We start from the raw sequence: 22,899 nt of genomic DNA, 5'->3' as shown, positions 1-22,899 counted from the left end.
CCATGAGGGAAGAGAACACAATTTCCAAGTGTCAGTTGTTGTCCTGATGGAATAGTCAAGGAGAGATAAGCAAGCTAAGAACCAACTCAAATGTTTGATGAAGAAACCATTCAAGACATAGGATAATGCCAAACTTATGGTAAGATAGTGAAAGCATGGATGAAAAGTATGAAAGAATGAGCATTAAGCCTATTTCAGGAGGTTAAGGTGACATATTCTAAAGCAGATCATATACAATAAAACATTCAAAAAGAGTTAACAACTCTCAAGGAACAACAAATATTTTGGAGAGAAATTGATGCTAATTTAGTAGAGATTAAAGAAATGGATAGTGATATAGTCAAATCTTTGAATTTAATCACCAGTGGAGAAGAAGAGCAAATTGACATATGGCTGGAAAAAATTGGATGGAAGATTGATAGCATGAGTCAACAATTGGAAGAAGGAGAACAATTCTTAAACTCCTACAAGCTACTAAAAAAGAAGGCCTTGGGGAATATACCAATGATCATAGAAGGTATTCCTATTAGCGAACATGTACTCAAGATCTAGACATATCTTCCATTTTCAAATGCATAGAGGCAAAAATCAGCACCAAACTTGGTAGCAAACAAAGTTTAGATGCTAGCATTATGGCAAGATTGAGTAGTCTATCAGTGGCTTTGGATTGCTATACTCAAAACTTACCAGGTTATGTCATAGAGTTGGATGAAGTTAGAAAGAGACATGAGCTATGCAAGCTAAAAATGTAGAGTTTAATCATCATTAAAAATAAGACTTTGGCTCAGGTCATCAAATCATTTAGAGCATACAAGGAAAACTTGACTGAGCTACTCACATCACCTACAAATCAAAGAGCAAGCTCAAGAAATATCAGTGAGCATAGTTAAAAGTTAGGAGTGCATATATGTAAAAGTTGTCTCAAGTTTTTATTCATGTATTTTGTAAAAAGGTCGATTTTAGAATTAATTTTGGTTTTGGTCAATGTCTTAACTTTTTCTAACTGTAGTTAAGCATTGAAAGTTAGAGTTGGTTACGAACTATCTTCAGAGTAGTCCAAACTCTAACTTTTTGAGTAGTTACAAACCCGAAAGGTTAGTTATTCTAGAATAGCTATAAATTCTGAGATCTCAATGTAATAAGGGACTTTTTGGACTAGGAGACAAGGGAACACTTATGTTTGATAACAAGGCAATTTTTGGAAAGTGCGTACAATTGTTGTTCTTGTAATCAGTCATTTCTTATGTTCTTGGTGCTAAGAAATAAAGAAAGTACATTTTGTGTTCTCTCTTTCTACATATCTAAAACATTGAAATGTTGATTCTTTCTTTTTAATGGGTGTTTTCATGGTATTGTGCATATGCTCATGAATTATCGAATCAGCATTGTGTTGATGATAGCTCTCAAGCATAGTTCTTGTTGGTTTTCATTAGTAGCCTACATCAATTTTATGGAAACATTGAAGTTGTGTGGTGTATTTGTCATCAACAGTTTTCGTTCTTTATTCTAAGTTGTAATTGTCTTTATTTGAGAAATCAAAATTTTATCTTATGAGAGAGCTTCCCCTCTCAAACACAAAGGAATATTGTAATCTGTTAATGATTAGTTTCAATCTCTCCAACTGTTGGCACAGTTGCAACTGTTCACAAAGCAAACAGGGTCAATTTCAAAAGTAACTATCACAATGACTTTTTTTTTTTTTCAACACAGGAAAACAAACAAAATACTCCCAACTTAAAAAATTGTTAGATTCGTTTTCATGGAAATACATGGAATATATGATTCATATTACATTACTTAGATTACAATTTTTGCAGAAGAGAGTCTTTTTCAGTAATTCTAAAAAATGAAAAGATGGAGAATCGCAAATGAGTTGTCAGATTTATTAACAATCTAAATAATTCTTTCCTAAGAATAACAACATTCATTGTAGTCTAGTTGGTTATTGGTTAGGACACTCTAGAGATCTAGGTTCGAGTCTTTTGTATTTGCTATTGTAGTCTAGTTGGTTATGATACTCGGCTCTCTCGGGTGAGAGAGCTGAGTTCGAGTCCCGAAAATAGAATTTTTACACATACAGAAGTTGTAAACACGCAGAGCTGCTCTACAACCACAATAGTTTGGATGTGTAGGAGCGTTTCATTTAAAAAGTGTGTTGTGCGGAGTAGCAAATTTCAGTTTTAAAAAAGTAGAAGTGATGCTTACCAACTATTAACATATTGAACACATCTCTGTCGGTGGGCATCATTTGAGTTTTGAAAGTGTAGTGGTCTATGGAAAGATGCACCATATAATGACTAGTGTTTCCTACTTTTTTCTTGGGTGGAGAACCCTTCTCAATTTGAACTTCTGATTGTTTGAATGATTTCTTACCTTTTTTAAATAAATAAATAAGGGATGTAGTTATGTCCAAGGATGAACAAATGATGTTTTGGGAAGAGTTAGACAGAAGATGGATGGAAGATATTGTGACTCCTACTTCATAATGAAGAATACTATAAGAATTGTTAAAAGATGCTTTTGGATGGAAGGATGAAAAAGGAAATTAATGCAGTAGAGGAAAGAATGGTTGGATGGGTATAGTTACTAAGTAAGAGAGATCATGATAGTGAAGGTTGTACTAGGAGTAACAATAGTGTTTTAAGGATAGCTCATCAAAAAAGTGCAGAGTAATCTTCCCAAAAAAAAGTACCAAAGACAAAATAAGTCAAACTTTTTTTTTTTACCAAATTTACTAAAATATAGTGGTTTTTTTCCAAATTTTTTATTATTTTCGACTACAAACTATGCAAATCATGAAGATCAAATGCTGAAATTTTCAAAACAATCCATGATAGTTTCAATCTTTTCAAAATTAATCAACTATACAATTTTGTGGGAGGATAGCCGTGTCCTTAAAGAAGATGGTTGGAGGGATACATCAATAGATCAAATCAATAAGGATCCAGGATCATGAAAAATATATGTGTAATAAGGACCTACCCCTGATATTTTACAAAACATAAGTTTACTATTTAATGAGGAGATTTGGCTAAATAGTAAATGTGTCAAATTGGTTTTATCAATGAGTGAAAAATTTTGTTTAATCAAATCTATTGGATTTCCACAATCCATGTAAATTTCATAAGTTTCTGGATTTGATTTTGTAGAATTTTTTTGTCTATCCACCATCAAGATGCAAGAGAGAAAAGGGAGCATAAAATTTAGTTCCACTCTCTTGCATCCTGATGATGGATCACATAGTTTGATCCAAAATGTTGATGACAAAAATCTCTACACGATCAAATCTAGGAACTCACATAAATTTTTGTTTAACCAAATGGGCCTCATTTTCAATATTATGGATCATTAAAGTGATTCTCGATATGAATATCTACAAATTTTTAAAATATGTTAGAGTAGGATTAAAAACTCACTCCTCCTCAATGGAAAATTCGAATCATAATTAGCTTATGCAATAAATATTGCATTAAGACAAGAAAGTATGGCAAGATAAGGTGTTATATATTAATTTTAAATTGAAAAATTTAGCAAAATCAATGGTATATAGAATCTTATATGTGAAGCCTTAATGAAGTATCAAAAGGGCATGTAGGCTAGGCAAAATTTAAGGACATAATAACTACAGACCTTAGATAGGAAATAAAAAAGTGAAAGAGCAATAAGCAATTGGAGGGATTTACACTATTAAATAACAAGCCAATAAGGATCCAAGCTCATATAAAATTTATGTTTCATAAGGACATACCTCCAATGTTCTATTAAAAAGACTTGTTATTTGATGAGAAGATTTGTCCTGACTAAATGCATCAAATTAGGTTTGCTTGATAAGTGAATTTTTGTGAGATTTTTTGTTTAACCAAATAAATCACATGTTCAATCTTATGGACCATCAAAGTGGTTCTTAATAGAGGTTTATACATGTTAAAATATGCTAGAGTGGGGCTTGAGCAAGCACTTCTCATCAATGAAAGATTAGAATCTTAAGTAGTTGATGTAATAAATATTGTAGTAAGGCAAGGAATGATGGAAAGACAACACCATATAAATCAATTGTATATCAGATCTAAAGAGTAAAATCCTAATGGATTATCAAATGGTATGTAGGATATGTAAAAATTAAGGACATAACAAAGGAAAAACGATGACAAAAAAACACAAAACCATAGTAAATATAGAAAAATAATATAGCTATGAAAAAATTATACATCTAAATACCTAAAAAGAAATGAAGGCATGAATCTTAAGGTCAAATCTTAGTAGTTGTAAGATTGAACATATTCACCAAAGAGGTAAAGGAAACTAGAATTTGCTAAGGATTGTAAGGTCATTTATTTAATTTTGCTAAATAGAAATCAATCTAGGTAAATAGACCCGGAGTGCTAATTTGAGAAATTAAATATAAGGGAGTGAAGTAATTATCTCTAACCTTGGTGTTGCAAAATATTTAGTCATGTGATTCAATAGACATGCACTTATTCTTTCTACTTTGTACAAATTTTGAAATAACCCTGACAGGTTATTGCTTACTCCAGCACCAAAATAAACTCTTTATACTTCAGCTCTGATACCACTGAAATGACCCTACTAGGTTATTGCTTTCTCCAGCACCAAAATACTAAAACTTCAAAGGTTTGACATTTCGTCAAACAATTAGCAAATACACATCTAGTCCACCTATGTTAAAGATGTTAAAGTTAACCCTGGTTACTCCATTGTTAGATGTCAAGAAAGTACATATGATACACTCTAAGCTCCTAGAACTAGCAAACAAAGGTCTATAGATGGATGTTTCTGCAAGACACTTCCTTTGCCAAGGCAAGGGCTTAATTACAAACTGTCTTGAGTCGCTTTGCAGCCTCCACGAATCCAGATATAACCTGCACCTCATCCAATTGCTGAGCCACGAAGTGCTTTTGAACAATGTCAATCAACTTCTCCTTAGATGGGTGTGAATATTCATTAGTTGGAATTTCTTCAACAAGCTTAAAGTGCCAACAATATAAGATTGCACTTCACTACTCTGATTTTTGTTGTGACCTTTGGAGATAGCAGCAACTGTCTTGTGTGGCCTCTGCTTTGTCTTGTGGGGCTTTTGGAAATCATCACAAGCTGCTAATTCAGAGCTACTTGACAAGAAATTTTGACCCTCATTTCTGTCATCTTCCTCGTGCCCAGTTGGTCCTTCAATAACACTAAGAGCATTCCTTTGCAACTTGACTTCTATGCCATTTGTGAGTACCTGAGATTGCTGACCACCTGCGATTTTATGATTCGTGACCTTTGCTTGCTGACGGTTCACCAAATCGTGCTGGATGCCCTCTTTAACGATGACTAGTTGGCGGAGTTGGATGCTGTCTGTGGGTTCACCCAATATTGAATCACGACTTTGCTGAGAGTTATGCTGTCACCCGCGACTTTTTTCAAGCCTACGTTCCTCACACTGTAGACGGAAGATGGTCGCCAATGTCTGCACTTGCGCGATTCACAATCTTCAGTCGTAGTTTGATATGAATGAATTCCGCCCGCTGTCAAGAGAGATAAACCCTTAGTATGACTCCAGCCCGTCGATTTTTAGCAATGATGCGCTCAATCGTGAGCTCTATCAAAGCAGAGTATCGGGTTGTCTTCTTGAACAATGTAATCGCTGGAGTCGTTGTTCAAAATCGTGCGGTAGATTATTCCTCTGTCCTGGCCTAAATCTCGCCTTTAATCCTCCACAATACAAATTTCAGCAAATCTTTAACCTTGCGATATTGACTAGGCTTCCAACAATAATGACAATACCATAAGGAAGGACGTTTGGCTCCAAAGGCTCAAAAATTTGCTTGCTTGGAAATAATCGTTGCTTACTTCAAAATTAAACCCCTCTGTCTTGTGATCTGAATCGAGTTTTCATCTGATCCCAATTAATTTCTCTCCCTAGCTTCCCTCCTATTATTCTTATAATTCTGCAATAATTTGATGGATAACGACTTATTCTCCTCAATCAATTGATAATGTAAGAATCTCCAATTTTGCAAATAGCTTAATCTTCAAATCTCAATTCTCAGAATGAACCTCCAAAATTCGGCTTTAGACCACCCAATTCTGCCACTGATGAAATGACTGAATGTCACCTCCAATCTGCAATAATTCGGATGATATTTCACACCCTCAAAATTGCGTACCGATTGAGAGTTATCGTTCTCAATGGCCAACTGTGACAATTGCAAAAACCCTAGGTTCCACAATGCACCCGTGATTGAATCACAATCTGAAAACAAAGAGAGATAATCAACTGCCTCCCTCGAATGGAGCCCCGGGGTGCCTATTTATTCTTTTCCCTCCATCCTCTCCAGAGACTTCTAGAACCTTTTTGATCTTATCTCTTAAGTGACTTTATTAAATATTTTTCAAGTCACTTTATTAAATATAAAGTTATCTTTTAATAACTATTTATTTAATTAAAATAATTAATTAGTCGTCCTTGGACAACCATTAATTAAATTAATTAAATCAAACTGTCACCAAAAATTGGGGACATGACAAATTTATGACTCATCATGAGTCAATTATGTGGCTTTAGAGTTATTTTACATGATAAAACTTTGATATTTTCCTATATACTCCATTTTGCTTATTGTGCATGTATATGATTTGATTCAATTTGAACTCCACTCTTAGGTAATAATTAACAACTAGCATTTTTTAGAATTACCTTAAATGGAGTCACTGGATTTTGACTATAAGAAACAAATAGTAAGCATGCAATTGATGTTTGTATATGTTTTCCTTAAGTATCTTTTATTTTAGCATTCCAAACAAAATGTTCCCAGGAATGTTCTTAAATGAAAATGACTATTTTAAGATTGCTTAATGTGATTAAGTAAATAATTAATACTTAATGAATATTGATAAACATGTAGATATAATAGATCATGACATAAATACCAAGTCAACTCATAATGGTTGTGAGGAAAGGATGATTCTATATTTAAAGTGGTAAATTTTGTAATTTGGGTTCAAATCTAAGTTGTGTGTGATTGCCTTGACATGTGAAAATGATTCAAGAGTTGAAAAAATAAATCTTAAAATTAGAAATTTAGAAGATTAGATATACAAAATTAAAGACTAATGAATAAGGAGCATATGTAGATATAAAATGAATAACAAGAAAAAGATAAGGATGAAAAAAAAAACTTGCCTTGAAAGTATGCCACTATCACTTTATAAAAGTATTAAATATTCTCCCAAATAATTTAGAAGTTAAATAAAATATATTATGAATACACATATCAAAAGCATAACATTATTTATTTACTCCAGTTAGATAATTAATACATAAAACATCAGATCAGTACTGGCAGGTTTAGCTCCATTGTAGAGCCCCTGACATGCTGCACCAAGGAAGTGTTGGATTCCTATCTTGTCCAAACCACAGCGTAACAGAGAAATCATGTAAGTCTTTTTAGAAAAAAGAAATCATGTTTTGTGAGAGCCCAAGAACTACAAAGTGCCATGAAAAATTTATTGCCCTAAAATGTTAGGCCTGACTTGCTGTTTTTATTCTATCAAATTTAATTTCCATTTGCTCCACTTCTTAAAAAACCCCTGACCCTGTTGTTTCGATACACTAAATATTAAAACTCCACTAATTAATTTGTTTAGATGGGCACATTGCATCAGATCCTGTGAACTTATGTAAAAAGTGAACAAACAATGCACTGCAACTTAAAAAATTCTCTGATCCATCATATGAAACTCTGTCAAAAATTGATTCATATTACATTAGATTACATCTTTACAGATGAGAGTTGTTTAAAGCAATCTTGAAAATAAAAATAGATGCAAAATCGCCTATGAGTTGTGAGATATGTTAGGATATAGCCCAAGAAGAGGAGGCAGAGAAAACCCTAAAAGACCTTGCTTTTTGGTCTTAAAAGCGATTTTACAGATTTAAAGAGAGAAGCGGCAATGGCTGCTTTCACATTCCCTCTTCTTGGGATGTTTCTCCCCATTAATATAGATTCAGCCACCATAGCCATTTGATTTCAGAGATATTACAGAGAGACAAGTTGTAATAACGTAGAGAACTTCACCGATTTGAAAGTGTTTATGGCATTTGCACAAGGCTACATTTAAAGAAACGATTTGGGGGATAATGGAATTAAGTGTACTCTGTAGGACAGGAAAATTTTATTTTATTTTATTTTATTTTTATTTTTTTTTATGAATAGTCCTTTTCAATTAATAAAATTTACTAAGATTAAAATTTACAAAAAAGGGCTGGGGGATACAAGATCACCCCGCGAATGAGTTCACACGGTCAAAGCCGGAAAAATAAGGCCTCAGCCAGAAACTATTAACTATTCATCAAAAAAAAAAAACTTTAACCACCTCAAGCTGCCAAGGCAGTACCAGCAGAGGGGGGAGGATCATCTTTATCAAGAAATCCCCACGCATCAGTGGGATTGTGGGGCAGACTAGGAATAGTCCAGCCGTCAGCAACATCAGTAGGATCTAGGGTAGTCACAGTCTTCACATCCTTCTTGTCTGGCCGCAGAGGAGAAATTGCCAAGGCCAGCCAAGGAAACTTGCCAGAGTGCGCCCGTTTAGGGGGAGGAGTCGAGGACCGGCCAGAAGCCCGCCCAAGGAGAGGAGCTGGGGATCAACCAGAACCACCACGCGGTGGGGAAGCGGAGTGCACCTCCAATCACCATGTCCACCACTACGAGAGCGGTGGCAAGGACCTTAGGAGTGCGGCGTGTGTGAATGGCGACCAGAGGACTAGCATTGGGAACAACGATCGCGAGACGAAGAGGCATCGGCTGAGGCATCCGGAGGCACTCTACCAATGGTGCATGGAGCATTGCTCCAATGATTTAACAATTCCTGTAAGTGCGCAACTTCCAGGGAAACTTTATTAGCTTGCACCTATATCTGCATAATGACATTGTTACAAATGCATGCCTTAGTGTACATTGCAATGTTAACATCCAAAAAACTGTGAGTGAATAAAACTGCATTCCTATATTTCCATAGAGAAAACAAAATTTCCATCTTGAAGGTATGCCAAATATGGGAGAACTTCCGAGGAATTTTGGGGGAATCACCTAGCAGGATCATGTACCATGAAAAAGGTTTGGGCTTAAAAGGCTTGAAAAAATCATGAATCCAGTGCCAATAATTCTGAGCATGCTTGCAAAACCAAAAAATATGCAAAAAAGACTTAGGTTGACCACAGAAGGGGCATCTGGGATCAGGAACCCCAATGTGCTTGAGCCGAGGCCCCAAGGGAAGACCTTGGAAGGCAAGGCACCAAGCAAAGTGGGCAATCTTAGGTTCTATAATGGCACTCCAAATGGTGTCAAAACATTTTCTCCATTGAGAAAGCAAAGATTGCAAATGCCACCTTTGATTAAGTGTGTCCGCCATTGGAAGGTGGGGCGAAAGCCATTTGTACCCCATATTGGGCTTATAATTGGTAAATGGAGTGGTAGGATACCACTTCCAATCATGCCACCAAGGACGAACAGACTGAATCCCCACTTTATGAACTAAGTGCACAGGGATGGAAGACAACAGAAGGTCATAAGTCTGGCAATCAGAACTAACAAGGCGGTACTGAACTTTCATATCCTCTCATGGCCTGAAATTCATCATGAATCTTGAAAAAATATCCTTGGTATTACAGATGCCACGTTTAAAGAAACGCAGAGCACTGGCACCTTGAGTCTTGGCAAGAGGAGTACCCTGAATGGCAAACAGGGGAGACCACCAAATGTTCTGTTGATTTAAGGATAGCCCATTGTGAAACTCATCACCAACCCAACGAAGCCAAGGTTTAATAGCTTCCCAGGCTTTCCCGATGCTCGTTATAACAAAAGAGCCCTGTATGACCACTGGTTCACACATAGTGAGAAGGGTCTGAAAACCAATCCCCTTCCACGCCGATCTGTTAACAGGGAAGCCGAAAGAAATGCAATGCCTTACTAGTATCTTTCAGGCTTCATCTCCAAAAATAGCTCTGATAATCCATTTAGTACAGAGGGAAAGGCCCTACTTCTGAGTGGAAAGCAGGCCGAGACCCCCAAATTCCCTTGGGAGACAATAGAAATCCCAAGCAACTCTGTGAAAACCATGATGGTCAGAACTAGAGGCCCAAAGAAAATCTCTGAGAAAACATTCTAGTTTGAGATAGGAAGCTTTGGAGGGAGCCCAACAAGAAGAATAGTACACATGGGCGGCAGCTAGAATCTTAGAACAAATCTGGAATTTCCCAGCAAGAGAAAGCGGCTTAGTGATCCAATAATCAAGCTTTTTGCTAATCTTTGCAAGCACAGCATTCCAAAGTTCCACAGGGGAAGCCTGGAAAGCAAAGGGAATGCCAAGAAAGTAGAATATTTCTCCATGAGTAACCCATTTCCATTGAAACTGGCTAAGCCAAGATGGAGCTGGCAAGAAAGACTGGCGGTAATAGAGAATTTTATGCCATTGAATGGCGGAGCCAAAGGCTTGACAAAAAGTGTCCAAACAATTTAAAGCATTTTTGATGTTTTCTTCATCTTCAAGAAGAGTAAGAAAAGAACCATCAACAAAATGACCATTGACTAACTAGGAGGAAGAATCAAGCAAGGAAATGCCACGGACCAGTCTTGAAGACACGGAGTGAGCAAGTAAATAACCAAAACCTTCAACAACAAGGACATAAAGCACTAGAGCTAGCGGACAACCTTGCCTGATGGAGCGAAAAAGTCCAAAAGCTTCAGATTGTGAATTATTGATGGTGATGCAAGCATTAGCGTCACCAAAGAGCATCTCCACAGACTGAAAGAAATTGGGACCAAAACCCAGAGCCTAAAGCATAGCCAAAATGAAAGGCCATTCAATGTGATCATAGGCTTTAGCAAAGTCTATCTTTAAAAAGATAGCCTGTTGCTTGGACTTACGGGCCCATTCCATACCTTCTCAAACAAAAATGATGTTGTCAAGAATATATCTAGATTTGATGAAGCCAGTTTGTTCAAGCCGCACAATTAAAGGTAGCATATGGCAAATTTTGAGAGAGAGCGCTTTGGCAATGATCTTGTAAGACACATTCAGGAGGGTGATCGGCCTCCAGTTGCAAATGTCCTTAGGATCACTAGCTTTAGGTATGAATTTAATATTTCCTTTATTTATGATTGCTCCTAAGCTTTTAGAATGATATGCTTGAAGATAGACTTGGTGCAGATCAGGACCAATTTTCTCCCAAAGATGTTTGTAAAATTCACAGGGAAATCCATCACACCTAGGGGATTTGTCATCCACCATGGAGTAAACTGCCTCTTTAAGGTCTCGAAGAGAAAGAAGTTGCTCACAGAAAGCGCGTTGCTCAACCACGAGGCAGTTTGGAGTAACAGCGATACACTTGCTGAGAGCCTCCTCCTGAGCAACCAAATTGCCCTGCGAAGCAAAAATGTTCTCATAGTGAAGAAAAAATGCTTGCAGGATGTTGGGTAGACTAGAAAGAACATCAGTTCCCTGTTTTATCTTTTTAATCCCAACATTGGTATGAGGGGCTCGGAGAGCCTGGAAGAACTCCTTCAAGGCTTTGTCACCAACGTCCAGTGGAGACGAGCTTTGATTTGGGCTCCTCGGGCAGCATAGTTATCAGCAATTTGCTTATCGTGGTGAAGCTTGGCAAGCTAAATTTGTAAATCCACATCAAAGGGGTTGAAGGTGAGAGCTTCAGAGGCTTTTTTGAGGGCAAGGGTGTTGGCTTCATTAGACCATTTTTTGAAGATTGCCAGCTGACGCCCATAGATACGCAAAAAATGAGCAGTTCTAGTAATGGCGTCATTCCACCATTGAATCCAACTTCGATGGGAATGAGGACGTGGCTCCAAATTCCAAACACGTTGGATGTGGGAGATGGTGGAAGCATGCAACAACATAGACTTGTTGAGGAAGAATTGAGACTTGGCCACCTTGGGGACAGCTGTTTGCTAAGAAATGCTAAAATAAATGGGATAGTGGTCTAACAACGTCACATCTGTCAGGGGAATGACAGGTAAATCACGATCTTCAGAGAAGGAGAAAAAAGATTGCGTCAAGATCATAGCACGATCAAGATATTTCAAAATGCGGTCAGGACCGGCTTGAAAATTGGACCAAGTGTGCTAGGCCCCACGACCATGGCGGCGGTTTGTATTGGGATAAAAAAGGCCCAATTTATTTCGCATGTAAAACTAGGCTTCTCTTTCCCTAGCTGTCCAACAGAAAGGCAGAATGCCATCTTTGTCAGAGGCCACTTCAACCATATTGAAGTCCCCACATAGGACCCAAGTAGCTGGCGGCAAGTTGTCAGCAAGCCAAACCCACATTTGTGCCCTTTCCACAGCATCATTGGAGGCATAAACATTAATGATTCCAAAAGAATGACTGTTAATGGAAAGTAAAAGCCAAATAATACAGTGTGTGGGGTCAGAACCATGCGAGATAATAGTAGAATGAAGGCGAGGTGACAGGAGAGTAACTACACCACCTCGGCCAGCTTCATGTTGAGAAGAAAACATAACGCTATCCTACCAAATGACGCGGCATGCAGCAGAAAGCATGAAACCAGAAATCTTAACTTCTTGTAGGCAAAGAAAATCTAAATTCCCAAGTCTATGACAGGTATCCTGGACATAGAACTTTCTGGGGAGGTCTGTAAGACCTTGAACATTCCACGAGAGGAAGTTCATGAGAACTCTTCCATATCATCCTCGTCCTTTAGAGAGGAGTAGCTATCTTGCAAAAAGGTAGAAACTAGGTGGAAGTCAGATGGGAAATCCTCTGGTCTTACAGCCTATTGTTTTACCCTTGATATCTCCGCATGTCCAGGAGGACTATGAGAATTCCTTGTTGCTAGTGGGACTATGGAAGAAACTACAAGAGGAGTACGAGCCCCAGCCAAGGGTGAGGCACTGGTGGCCGCCTTGATCCCCTGCGAACCAGCAGGGTTTGAAACCTGCGAAACCCCTGGAACAAGTGTAATGGAAGCTGCTGGCATCTCCACGCTAGCAGGCATTAACACTTCTATGAAATTAGGAGGAATCACGGTAACCACCGCATAGGATGGCTTAGGGGCCAAGGGATTCAAGGCAGGCTTGCCTTGCGCCCAATAGTAACCCATTCTTCTTTTTTTCCTTCAGCCTATTTGATAGGCGCCACTTTAGGCTGGGGTTTGACCCTAGGTGTAGCCAAAGGGCAATCCCTGATCTTGTGTTTCGCAGACTGGCACCTATAACAGGTGTTAGGTAGGTTCAAGTAAAGCACCTTCTGTGAGAAGGTTTGAGTTCCAATCTAGATTTCCACAGAATCCTTGAGATCTTTGGAAAGATCAACTTCAACGCAAACACGTCGTTGAGAGCGAGCATTAAAAAATTTCTCAGGCTCCTTGGTAACAACTTTGCCAAGGGCTTGGGCAATATACTCAATAAAAGGCCAACAGGGCAAGGGTAGACCTGGGAATTTGACTCGTATAGGAACCCTAACCTTTTTATCATCCGAGACAATGAAGTCTCGGGACCATTTCTAAAAAACATGCAGAGAGGAATGCATAGACCAAGGGCCATTGTTAAAGATCGTGACTGCTTGTGAAGGGTTAGCAAAGCGAAATAAAAAGAAACCTTTGGTAAGGTTTTGTACAGCATCAAGGAGGACTCGATGAGGAGTCCAACATTTGTTGACCCATTCTCTAAGCATACCTTCAGGAGGAGTCCTACCAACAAAATACCCTATCAAGGTATGTTGTTCTAACCAGTCACATGCAGCATAAAATTCTTGCAAAGGAAGGATAATATCAGGATTACCTCATGGACAACCTTCGGGACAAACTTGCGTGGGCATTTTTTCGGTGGCGGCACCATGGCAATCCGAAGCAACAGCGTGAACACCAAAAACATCTAGTTCACCACTAGCTGGAGCCATTATATCCTAACCTAAAGCTCCCGCAGTAAATGCGGTATGACAAGTGCTGACAAAAAGGGAGTGCAGGTGAAGGGTCGTACGCAAAAAAATTTGAAAGTTTGCATGTAGCAAGAAAACCCTAGCAGAGCCACTTTCACCTAATGAGTCATTCTCTTTTTTTGTCTAAAATATTACATGTGATGTACACACCCACTACCAATGACCATATTAAACACGTTTCTGTCAGGGAGAGTGTGTGCTTTATGGGGGACATTATAATATTCGAAGATACCTCAGTTGGATATATGATTACCAATTTTCCATTATAAACCTTAAAGTAAATAGTGAGCAGCAACTTTTGAGCTTTGAAAAATGGATTGGTCCATGTATCTTAAACCATCAAAATATAACATCCTGTAATGGATTGAAAGATGCAAAATATAAGGATTAGTTGCTTAAATAGGCATGTGTTATACTACTTTCAAAGAGGATGGTTTAAATATCACATACTAAGATTTAATTCCAAAGTTAGAAGTGTTAAATAGTCAAAGTTGACTTATTTTTCTAAGTTTTAATTTTTCATTAGTGTGTGATATTTAAGGATGACCCTCTCAAAAGAGGAGGAAATGGTATTATAGATAGTGGAGTTGCCATTATTTTTCTTGACTTCCTAATGATTAGCCGCATCTCATAATATAATGTATTTCGTGAAACAATAGAGAAGTATTGGAAGGTCATGAATTGAGAGGGGAAGACTTATTCATTTATGGATGGCATGAAAGACTTATTCATGTATGAATGGCATTATGATCCAAGGGCTATACATAAGATGAATGGTAAGGTAGTATGATATGTGGTTTGTAAATGAAGAATGCTATGGAATACAACTATACTTGGTTTAATGAAAGTGATTGTTTGGATGGAAGGATGACTTGTGAATGGAAGTCAAAGGAGTTGGATGTAATATGGGAATGAGCATTTATATTGTTATAGTTTTTAGGTAGGCTATACTAAGAGACAATAGAATGGTAAATGTAAGAAAGATATTGATATTAAGTGTTGTACTAGGAGTTGTTTATAAGAGTAATGAGCTTATAAATACCTTCAAAAGGAGAATATGTATGTCCAAATATGAACATCATTAGACAATAAGGATCCATAATCATGTATGTATCATATGGACTTGCTTCTAATATCTAATAAAACAGGTTAACTCTTTGATTATGAGATTTACCTTGCGTAAATGCATCAGATTATATTTTCTTGATGAACATTGTGTATTATTTAATCAAATGGATCCCATGATCATTCTTGTAGACTATTAAAGTGACTCTCAAGATGAGAATCTACATTTCTTTATATATACAAGAAGAGTAGGGTGTAAGTAACAACTCCTACTAAATGGAACATTGTATTCATATGTAGCTTATTCAATACACATTGCCCATTACAAGGAATGAAGGAATGAAGGAAAGAAAAAGAACTACAAATTAATTTCATGTTTATAAAAATCAATGGTATTATTACATGTAATTTAAAAAGTGAAATCTTATTGAAGCATCAAAGGGCATGTAGGGTAAGTAAAAATTAAGTGCATAATAAAGCACAACCCCTTAATAAAAAATATAAAACATATAACAATGGTAGAGCAATACAAAACCTTATGTATATGTACATGTATGTATTGGGAAGATAAATTATCAATTGTGCATTGGATAAAGAAAAACTATTGTAAGTAAACAATTGTTCTGATGTTCTTTGATCTAATTTCACTGACTTACTACAAAGAAAATATGGGTGCTATCTCTACATAAATAGCATAACATGACCATAAGTATGAAATAATAAGAGACATGGAATTTCTACAATTCATGTTAGTAATGTTTGTGTTTTCTATATTCAAGTGTGTTAGATTTTTTTGCATCAATATGTATATATTCTAAATCAAACTTTTTTTCTTTGGGTTTCTTATAAAATCTCGACCATAGATCATAGAGTCTAATCTAAAATGTTGATTAAAAATTTATCATACAATTTCAAATTAAAAAAATGACAAAAAATATTTGAGAAAATAATATCCAATTTTCAAATGCAAAATATCTAAAAAGTTTTAAAATATTAATTATAAAGGGATGCAAATCACCATGTTCCCACCATTAGCATGCTTAGTATAGAGTAGATATAAGTAGATACGAAGTAAAGAGATATATGTGATGAGTTATATAATGTGTGGGAGAAGTTTTATTTATGTTAAATTTTTTTTAAACAGTTAGTTGTAGATCTTTTAAAAAATATAGATTCTCACCCATACCCTACTCCCTCTCATTTTGTTATCTAGTATAGTGCATTGGATCAATAATTTTAATAACGTGTGTCCAATAACATTTTTTCTTTTCTTGTTTCAACTCAAGCTGGTGGCTTGGGATCAATTTGGTATGTCTTTGTTGATGTGGTATCAAGGATAAAACTATGATTGTATATCAATTGGTTAAAAAATATTCAATTGAAGAGAAAGTATTGCTATAATCAAGAAGAAAACTAATTGTGGAGAATCTCGTTATGAATTACAGTATTAAGAAATTGTATGATATATTACTTCATGGTGTCATTAATATTCTTGATGAGCATGGGATTGCAACTACATCCATTCGATATACAAAGGAACTCAACAAAGGAATGAAGCAAAATGTGCATGTGAGTTTATATCAATTGATGATGATGAATACTCACCGTCTACTAGTAGCTTGAGTAGTGATAGAAGCTCTTGAATGGACATGTCAACTAACACAAAAATTATGGATAGAAAAGTGTTGTGGAATTAATCTTTAGAGCAATGTGAAATGAAGCATAAAATTGGTTCATTTGCAAGAAAAGATAGTGTTCATGCACTTCATTCCAACAACACAAATGTCAAGTGATTACAAATATCAATTCATCAAGGCCCTTGAATTCAAAAGACTTGGGAAGCTAACTTACTCATGTTGGACACATGATTCCCTAACGTTCTTATCAAATTATTACTCCCTTCTAGGCTCAGGGATGGTGGTGGCATAAGCTTGAAGTGACAAATATAATCCAAGCTCCCATTAAGACGAAAGACTCTAAACTGTAGAGATTTAATAAGTTGGAGCTCTTGTACATCTAATAAGGGTTTAATGGAAAGTGCACTTGATGGATTAGACATAGAAGAATTAAGTCTCTCTCTCTCTCCCCCCTTCATTCCCCCTCTCCCTCTCCTTATGAATTATGTTAAGAAAGAAACTCTTAAGGAATTGCATGATATATTACTTCATGGTGCCATGAGTATTCTTGATGAGCATGAGATTGCAACTACATCTATTCAATATACAAAAGAATGGGATAAATGAATGAAATAAGATAACATGTAAGTCCATGTCAGACAATGATGATGAGTATTCGCCATCTACTATTATCTTGAATAGTAACAAAAACTCTTAATTTTACATGTACGCTAATGCAACAGTTCAAATAAAAAGTAACAAATATTGTCGACTTATCTTCATAGCGATGTGAATTGTAAGTTCTTTTTGGCTGTTAAGAATTATTGAAATTGACTTAAGTTTAAAAAGATAAAATACCCCTCAACTTTGGTGGTGGTGGTTTACCTTTCCCAGGACAAGAGCATCACGGTATGTCATTATGTGAAATCAAACGAGAAAAGTCATCTTCTATTGGTAGTCATATTTAGCAGCATTCCATGTTCAATCAGACATTTCTCTTATTTAATATTGGCACATTGGTGTTTTAACATTCATGCACAATGCCATTTTCTTAGCCCCAACGATGCTGCGAACTAGCTAATTACTTCATATTTTATATTGCAAATTGACGATACTCAGAGAATAAATACAAATACCTATAACACAAATTTGCAGGCCCACAACAACCAAAACAAACCATTCTTTTGATAAAAAGAAAAACACAAAATTGCAGGAGGAATCCCCTTATAGAAAAAAAACATTTGTTTATCATTTCATGTCTCAAGCAATGCAATCAATCCATAGTCGAAATCAGTGCTCTCTGTACTATTATTGTGTCCTCTGACAAAAATGTGTTCAATATGGTAAGACTGGCTTGCACTTTTAAGTCTCAAATTTGATGCCTTGCACACCCAAATCGTTTCTTTAAAATGCAATAAAACATCCAAATCAGCGGGCATGTGGGGAAGCTTTGTCCGTGTGTAAAACCATTAAACATGTATTCAACATATATATACAACGGGCAAATATCTATTATGATGAGGCACAGTTTAATCTATATAATGGCCTATAAACATGCACATAAGACCATATAAATAGAACCAGTACTTCATTTTATTTTATTGTGGATCCTATTTGAGGAGATATCTTCAATATATCTTCAACTTTGGAAGGCTGGGTTCTTTTCTAAGATAGAACAATTAGGACACTTTAAATGAAATACTTTATTATATAGAGATGTCCAATTTTAAGCAGTGATAACAAAAAGAGACTAGCCCAATTCGTGTCCTCTAATTTTATTTGAAAATCAAGTTTTCACCAAGCTTACGCAAAACCTTGATTTGGGAGATTTGTAGAAATCTCTACAATTCGACAAACCAAACGGACCCGAGATGACAAAATTCCCAAGCCATGTAGTTAAGCCTCTAGTGAGAAGAAAAGTTCTAAACAGCTTTCCAAACTCCAAATCAATATACATCCCTTTGATCATCTGCTTTTAACCAAAAGAATCTAACCAAAATAAAATGAGGAAGGAGAGTCGTGACTACATTTTGTGTTGCTGTAGAAAATATGCAATGCAGGGCACATTTTGAAAATTACAATTGAAATGACGTATGCAGGTCTGACACTCTAACCAAGATGTTTTCAGCTTTTGGGATAACTATCTGATTCAAGTGGCTGCTCTTAACCAGCACACTCAAAGTGTTGACTACTTCGAGCGGCTGGTGTGGGCCCCTTTCCTCCGTCCCATTTTCTTACCATTTTTCGTCGCAGTAAACACTTCTGTTACTGTCACTGGTCACGGGTCAATCGTTAGCTATTGGCGTTGTGGCACTTGGTAACTACCTCAAATTCAAATTCTATTCCCGCCTTACTCCACATTCAAAAACTAATCTAGCCTTGGCGAATTTAAAAACTGTCTTTACAAGTCAGTAGCATTGTTTCGCAGGTGTACAAGCCGATTAGTTTATTTTCCAGAGTAATAGTACGCTGTGCAAAAATAGAGGTCTCTGGATTGATTTTAGATATTTGTAAAGCACAAATGATGGGTGAATTTCATCGAAAGAGCCCCATTGATAATTTTTGAGAAACATGTGCTTCAACCTTGCAATCCTTTCCTGAAAAATTTCAGAATTTGTTTGTGGAACTTTTCCACTTGTTTTGCATTGGAAAATGGTTAGTGAGTTGTTGAAATGAGTCTTGTCCATAATAGAATATAGGTAGGTCATTTTTAGAGCCTTGATGACTCATTTTGTGACTTTTATGGGGGTCTAGACTAAAAGACAAAATTGTGGATGGGATTACTATTTTAACCTAATTGTTTTTCCATATTGGAAATGTAAATGTCAAAAATGGGTAACATGTGGCATGGTAGTTTTGCCCATGGTTTTGTAAAATCACAAGTGGTTTCCAGGTTGTAAAATCACTATAAAAGGAGGGCTTGGGGAGGTGTTTGGGTAATTGAGTTTAGTTTGCAAGACTGGTGTTAGAAGGAGTCTCTCCAAGTTTGAGTTGTGGTGATGCACTCCTGTAAGAACTTGCATTGCAAATGTATTGTAATCATCTTGGTTTGATAATACATTGTGCGAGTTTTGGAGGGTGGGGTTTTTCTCCTGGAAGGGTTTTTCCACGGTAATCACTGTGTTGTGTGTTATTTGTTATATTGATTATGTTATTATGCATTTCTTGAGATCTTTGCAATATTTACTTGGATTTGCATAATCATCTTCTCAAAGATTAGCGTAGGAAATGATTATGTGCAACTTTGCTTCCTTACAAGTGGTATCAGAGCCTGGCCAGTTTTGGTTCTATTTGTTTATGGAGTTTTTTGAGCTAATCAAGGTTTGAGTGGGAGCTTGTGCAGAGCATTTCATTTCTGTGTTGCAAGATTGAAAAGATGGCAAGCATGTTAGGGAGAATTGATGTTGAAAAGTTTTCTGGCACAAACTTTGAGATGTGGAAGCTAAATATGGAAGATCTATTGATTGATCAGGATCTATGGGATGCGATTGATGAGAACAAACTAAGGCCCACGGATCCGACATTAGTTGCACAATATGATGTGACTGATAGAAAAGCTAAAGGTCTCATCAGATTGTGTCTTGCAAACTCGATTCTGATTAATGTCCATGAAGAACCTACCGTGAAAAAGCTTTGGAAAAAGCTTAGTGAGATCTATCAAGCGAAATCACTTGTGAATAAGATTTTCTTGAGGAAGAATTTGTATTCCTTGAGAATGGGAGAAGGTGGACAAATTTCTGAGCATCTGGAAAGGTTTAATATGTTGGTGACTCAGTTGATCTCAGTAGGGGTGCTAATGGATGAAGAAGAAAGGTGTCAAATCTTGTTATGTTCATTGCCAGACTCATGGGATAGTCTTGTGATGGCTATAGGGAGCACTTCAGTTGTCTTGAAGATGGAGGACGTTGTTGGTTCTCTACTTTCTAAGGAGATGAGAAGGAAGGTCTCTCTGAATGCCAAAGAGGTTTTGAGTGTTCGTGGAAAACCAAAAGAAAGAGGCAAGAATGAAAAGCAACATGGCCATTCTAAGTCCAAAAATAAGGGTAGATCGAAATCCCCTAGTAGGTCCAAGGCAATCTACTAGAATTGCAACAAACTTGGAAACTTTCGAAAGGACTGCAAAGAGGAGAAGAAAAAGAAGAAGAAGAAGAAGAAGCAAAATTTTGATTCTGAGTTCGAGAAGGAAGATGGAGATGCTTTTATTGCAGCCTTGGCCACTCATGCAGGTGAAAATGCATGGCTAATAGATTTAGGTGCATCTTTCCACATGACTCCTAATAGGAACTGGTTTAGTAAGTATGAAAATTTTGATGGTGGTAAGGTGTATTTGGGTGATAATTCAGTACTTGATATAGTTGGTCGTGGAAGTATTCGTGTGAAATTTTCTGATGGTAGAATTAGAAGATTTGATGGTGTCTTGCATATCCCTGGACTAGCAAGGAATTTGTTATCTAGTAGTAAGCTAATAGATGCGGGTGTGCATGTACAGTTTTCTGAAGTAGGTGTAAAAATGGTGAGAGGTGCTATGGTAATAGTAAGAGGAAGTAGATTGGGTACATTGTACCAACTTGATGCATGCACAGTCGAGTGCAATAGTACTTCTGATAAGATTGTGGAAAAGACTACTCAGTTGGAGAATGAGAGAGTTTCTCTCTCAACAGATGGTCATGGTTTTTGGGTACCCAAGGGTGCTCTGTCTACTGAATCAAAGTTGCCTGTAGAGAAGACTATGTTATGGCACCAGAGACTCGCCCACATAGGTGAGAAGGGCCTGTGGACCTTGAAAAATAAGAACCTTGTTGATGGGTTGAATGACTACAATCTTGAGTTTGATTTTTGTGAGCATTGTATCTATGGTAAACAAAAATGCATTCAATTTTACTCGAGTTCTCATAAGTCTTCATGTATTTTGGATCTAATCCATTCGGATGTATTTGGTCTAGTTGATGTTCCTTGTATTGGTAGATCAATTTATTATGTTTCTTTCATTGATGATTTCAGTAGAAGAACATGGGTTTATTTCCTTAGGAGTAAAGTTGAAGTTTTCAGTCGTTTCAAAGAATTTAAAGAAATGGTTGAATTGCAGACTGGAAAGAAAATAAAATTCTTGAGAACTAATAATGTTGGTGAATTTTGCTCCAATATTTTTGACACATTTTGTAAAGATTGTGGTATTAAAAGAGAGAAGACAACTCTATATACTCCACAGTAGAATGGAGTTGCAGAAAGAATGAACAAGACCTTGATGGGGAAGGCTAGGAGTATGCTGAGTGGTGCTGGACTAGAACAAAATTTCTAGGCCGAAGTTGTAGCCACTGCCTGCTACCTAATAAATAGGTCTCCTGCATAAGCTCTTGTTGATAAGATGCCAATGGAAGTGTGGTCAGGCCACAAGCCTTCACTTAGACATCTGAGAGTGTTTGGTTGTGAGGCATATGCTCATGTGCCAAAGGAGAAGCAAACAAAATTGGACAACAAAGCTATCAAATGTATCTTCATCAGATATAGTTATGGTGTGAAAGGATACAAGCTTTGGGATCCTGTTGCACAAAAGGTATTTTATTCCAGAAGTGTTATTTTTAGAGAAACTAAGCCTTCTTCTATTACAATGCAACCAGAACAAATTAAAGAAAAGAAAGATGTGATTCAACTTCTTGCAACACCTGAGGAAGTTGAATCAAGGCCCTTAGAAAGATGAGATGTTGAAGAGAGCTCTACAAGTTCTGAATCATCAGAGGAAGAGGGAGAACCTAATCATGAACTTGAACCTCCTAAACCTAAACTAGATCTTGTTCAAAGATCTACTAGACAAAGGAAACCACCTGAAAGGTATGGGTATTCTCCTGATGATTGGAGGTGCATATTTGCATTGAATGCTAACATTGATGAACTGAGATCTGTAGAAGAGGCTCTTGGTATGAATGATTCAGAGTCTTGAAAAATAGACATGGATGAAGAAATGGCAGCTCTTAAGAGGAATCGAACATGGGACCTTGTACCATTGCCTGAAGGACGGAAGCCTATTGGTTGTAAATGGGTGTTCAAAAGGAAGATGGGTTTAGATGGAAGCATTGAGAAGTATAAAGCATGTTTGGTTGCAAAAGGTTACTCTTAGGTTGAGGGAGTAGATTATGGTGAGATTTTTTCTCCAGTAGCCAAAATGACATCCATTAGATTTTTGCTTTCTATTGCAGCAGCTTATGATCTAGAGATCGAGCAAATGGATGTGAAAACTGCTTTC

At 36.8% G+C, this 22,899-nt stretch overlaps 1 pseudogene; it reads right to left on the bottom strand.

Annotated features, from left to right (window-relative positions):
- Positions 1 to 4,763: 4,763 nt before the first annotated feature.
- On the bottom strand, positions 4,764 to 8,819 carry LOC149572006 (uncharacterized; annotated as a pseudogene).
- Positions 8,820 to 22,899: the final 14,080 nt, after the last annotated feature.

Source organism: Cupressus sempervirens, chromosome 2 (assembly GCF_028749045.1).
Source record: "Cupressus sempervirens isolate cs-2001-9-10 chromosome 2, ASM2874904v1, whole genome shotgun sequence".
In the NCBI taxonomy this organism is placed as follows: Eukaryota; Viridiplantae; Streptophyta; class Pinopsida; order Cupressales; family Cupressaceae; genus Cupressus; species Cupressus sempervirens.
Note: the sequence above shows the minus strand (reverse complement) of the source record. Positions and strands in the feature narration are given on the sequence as shown.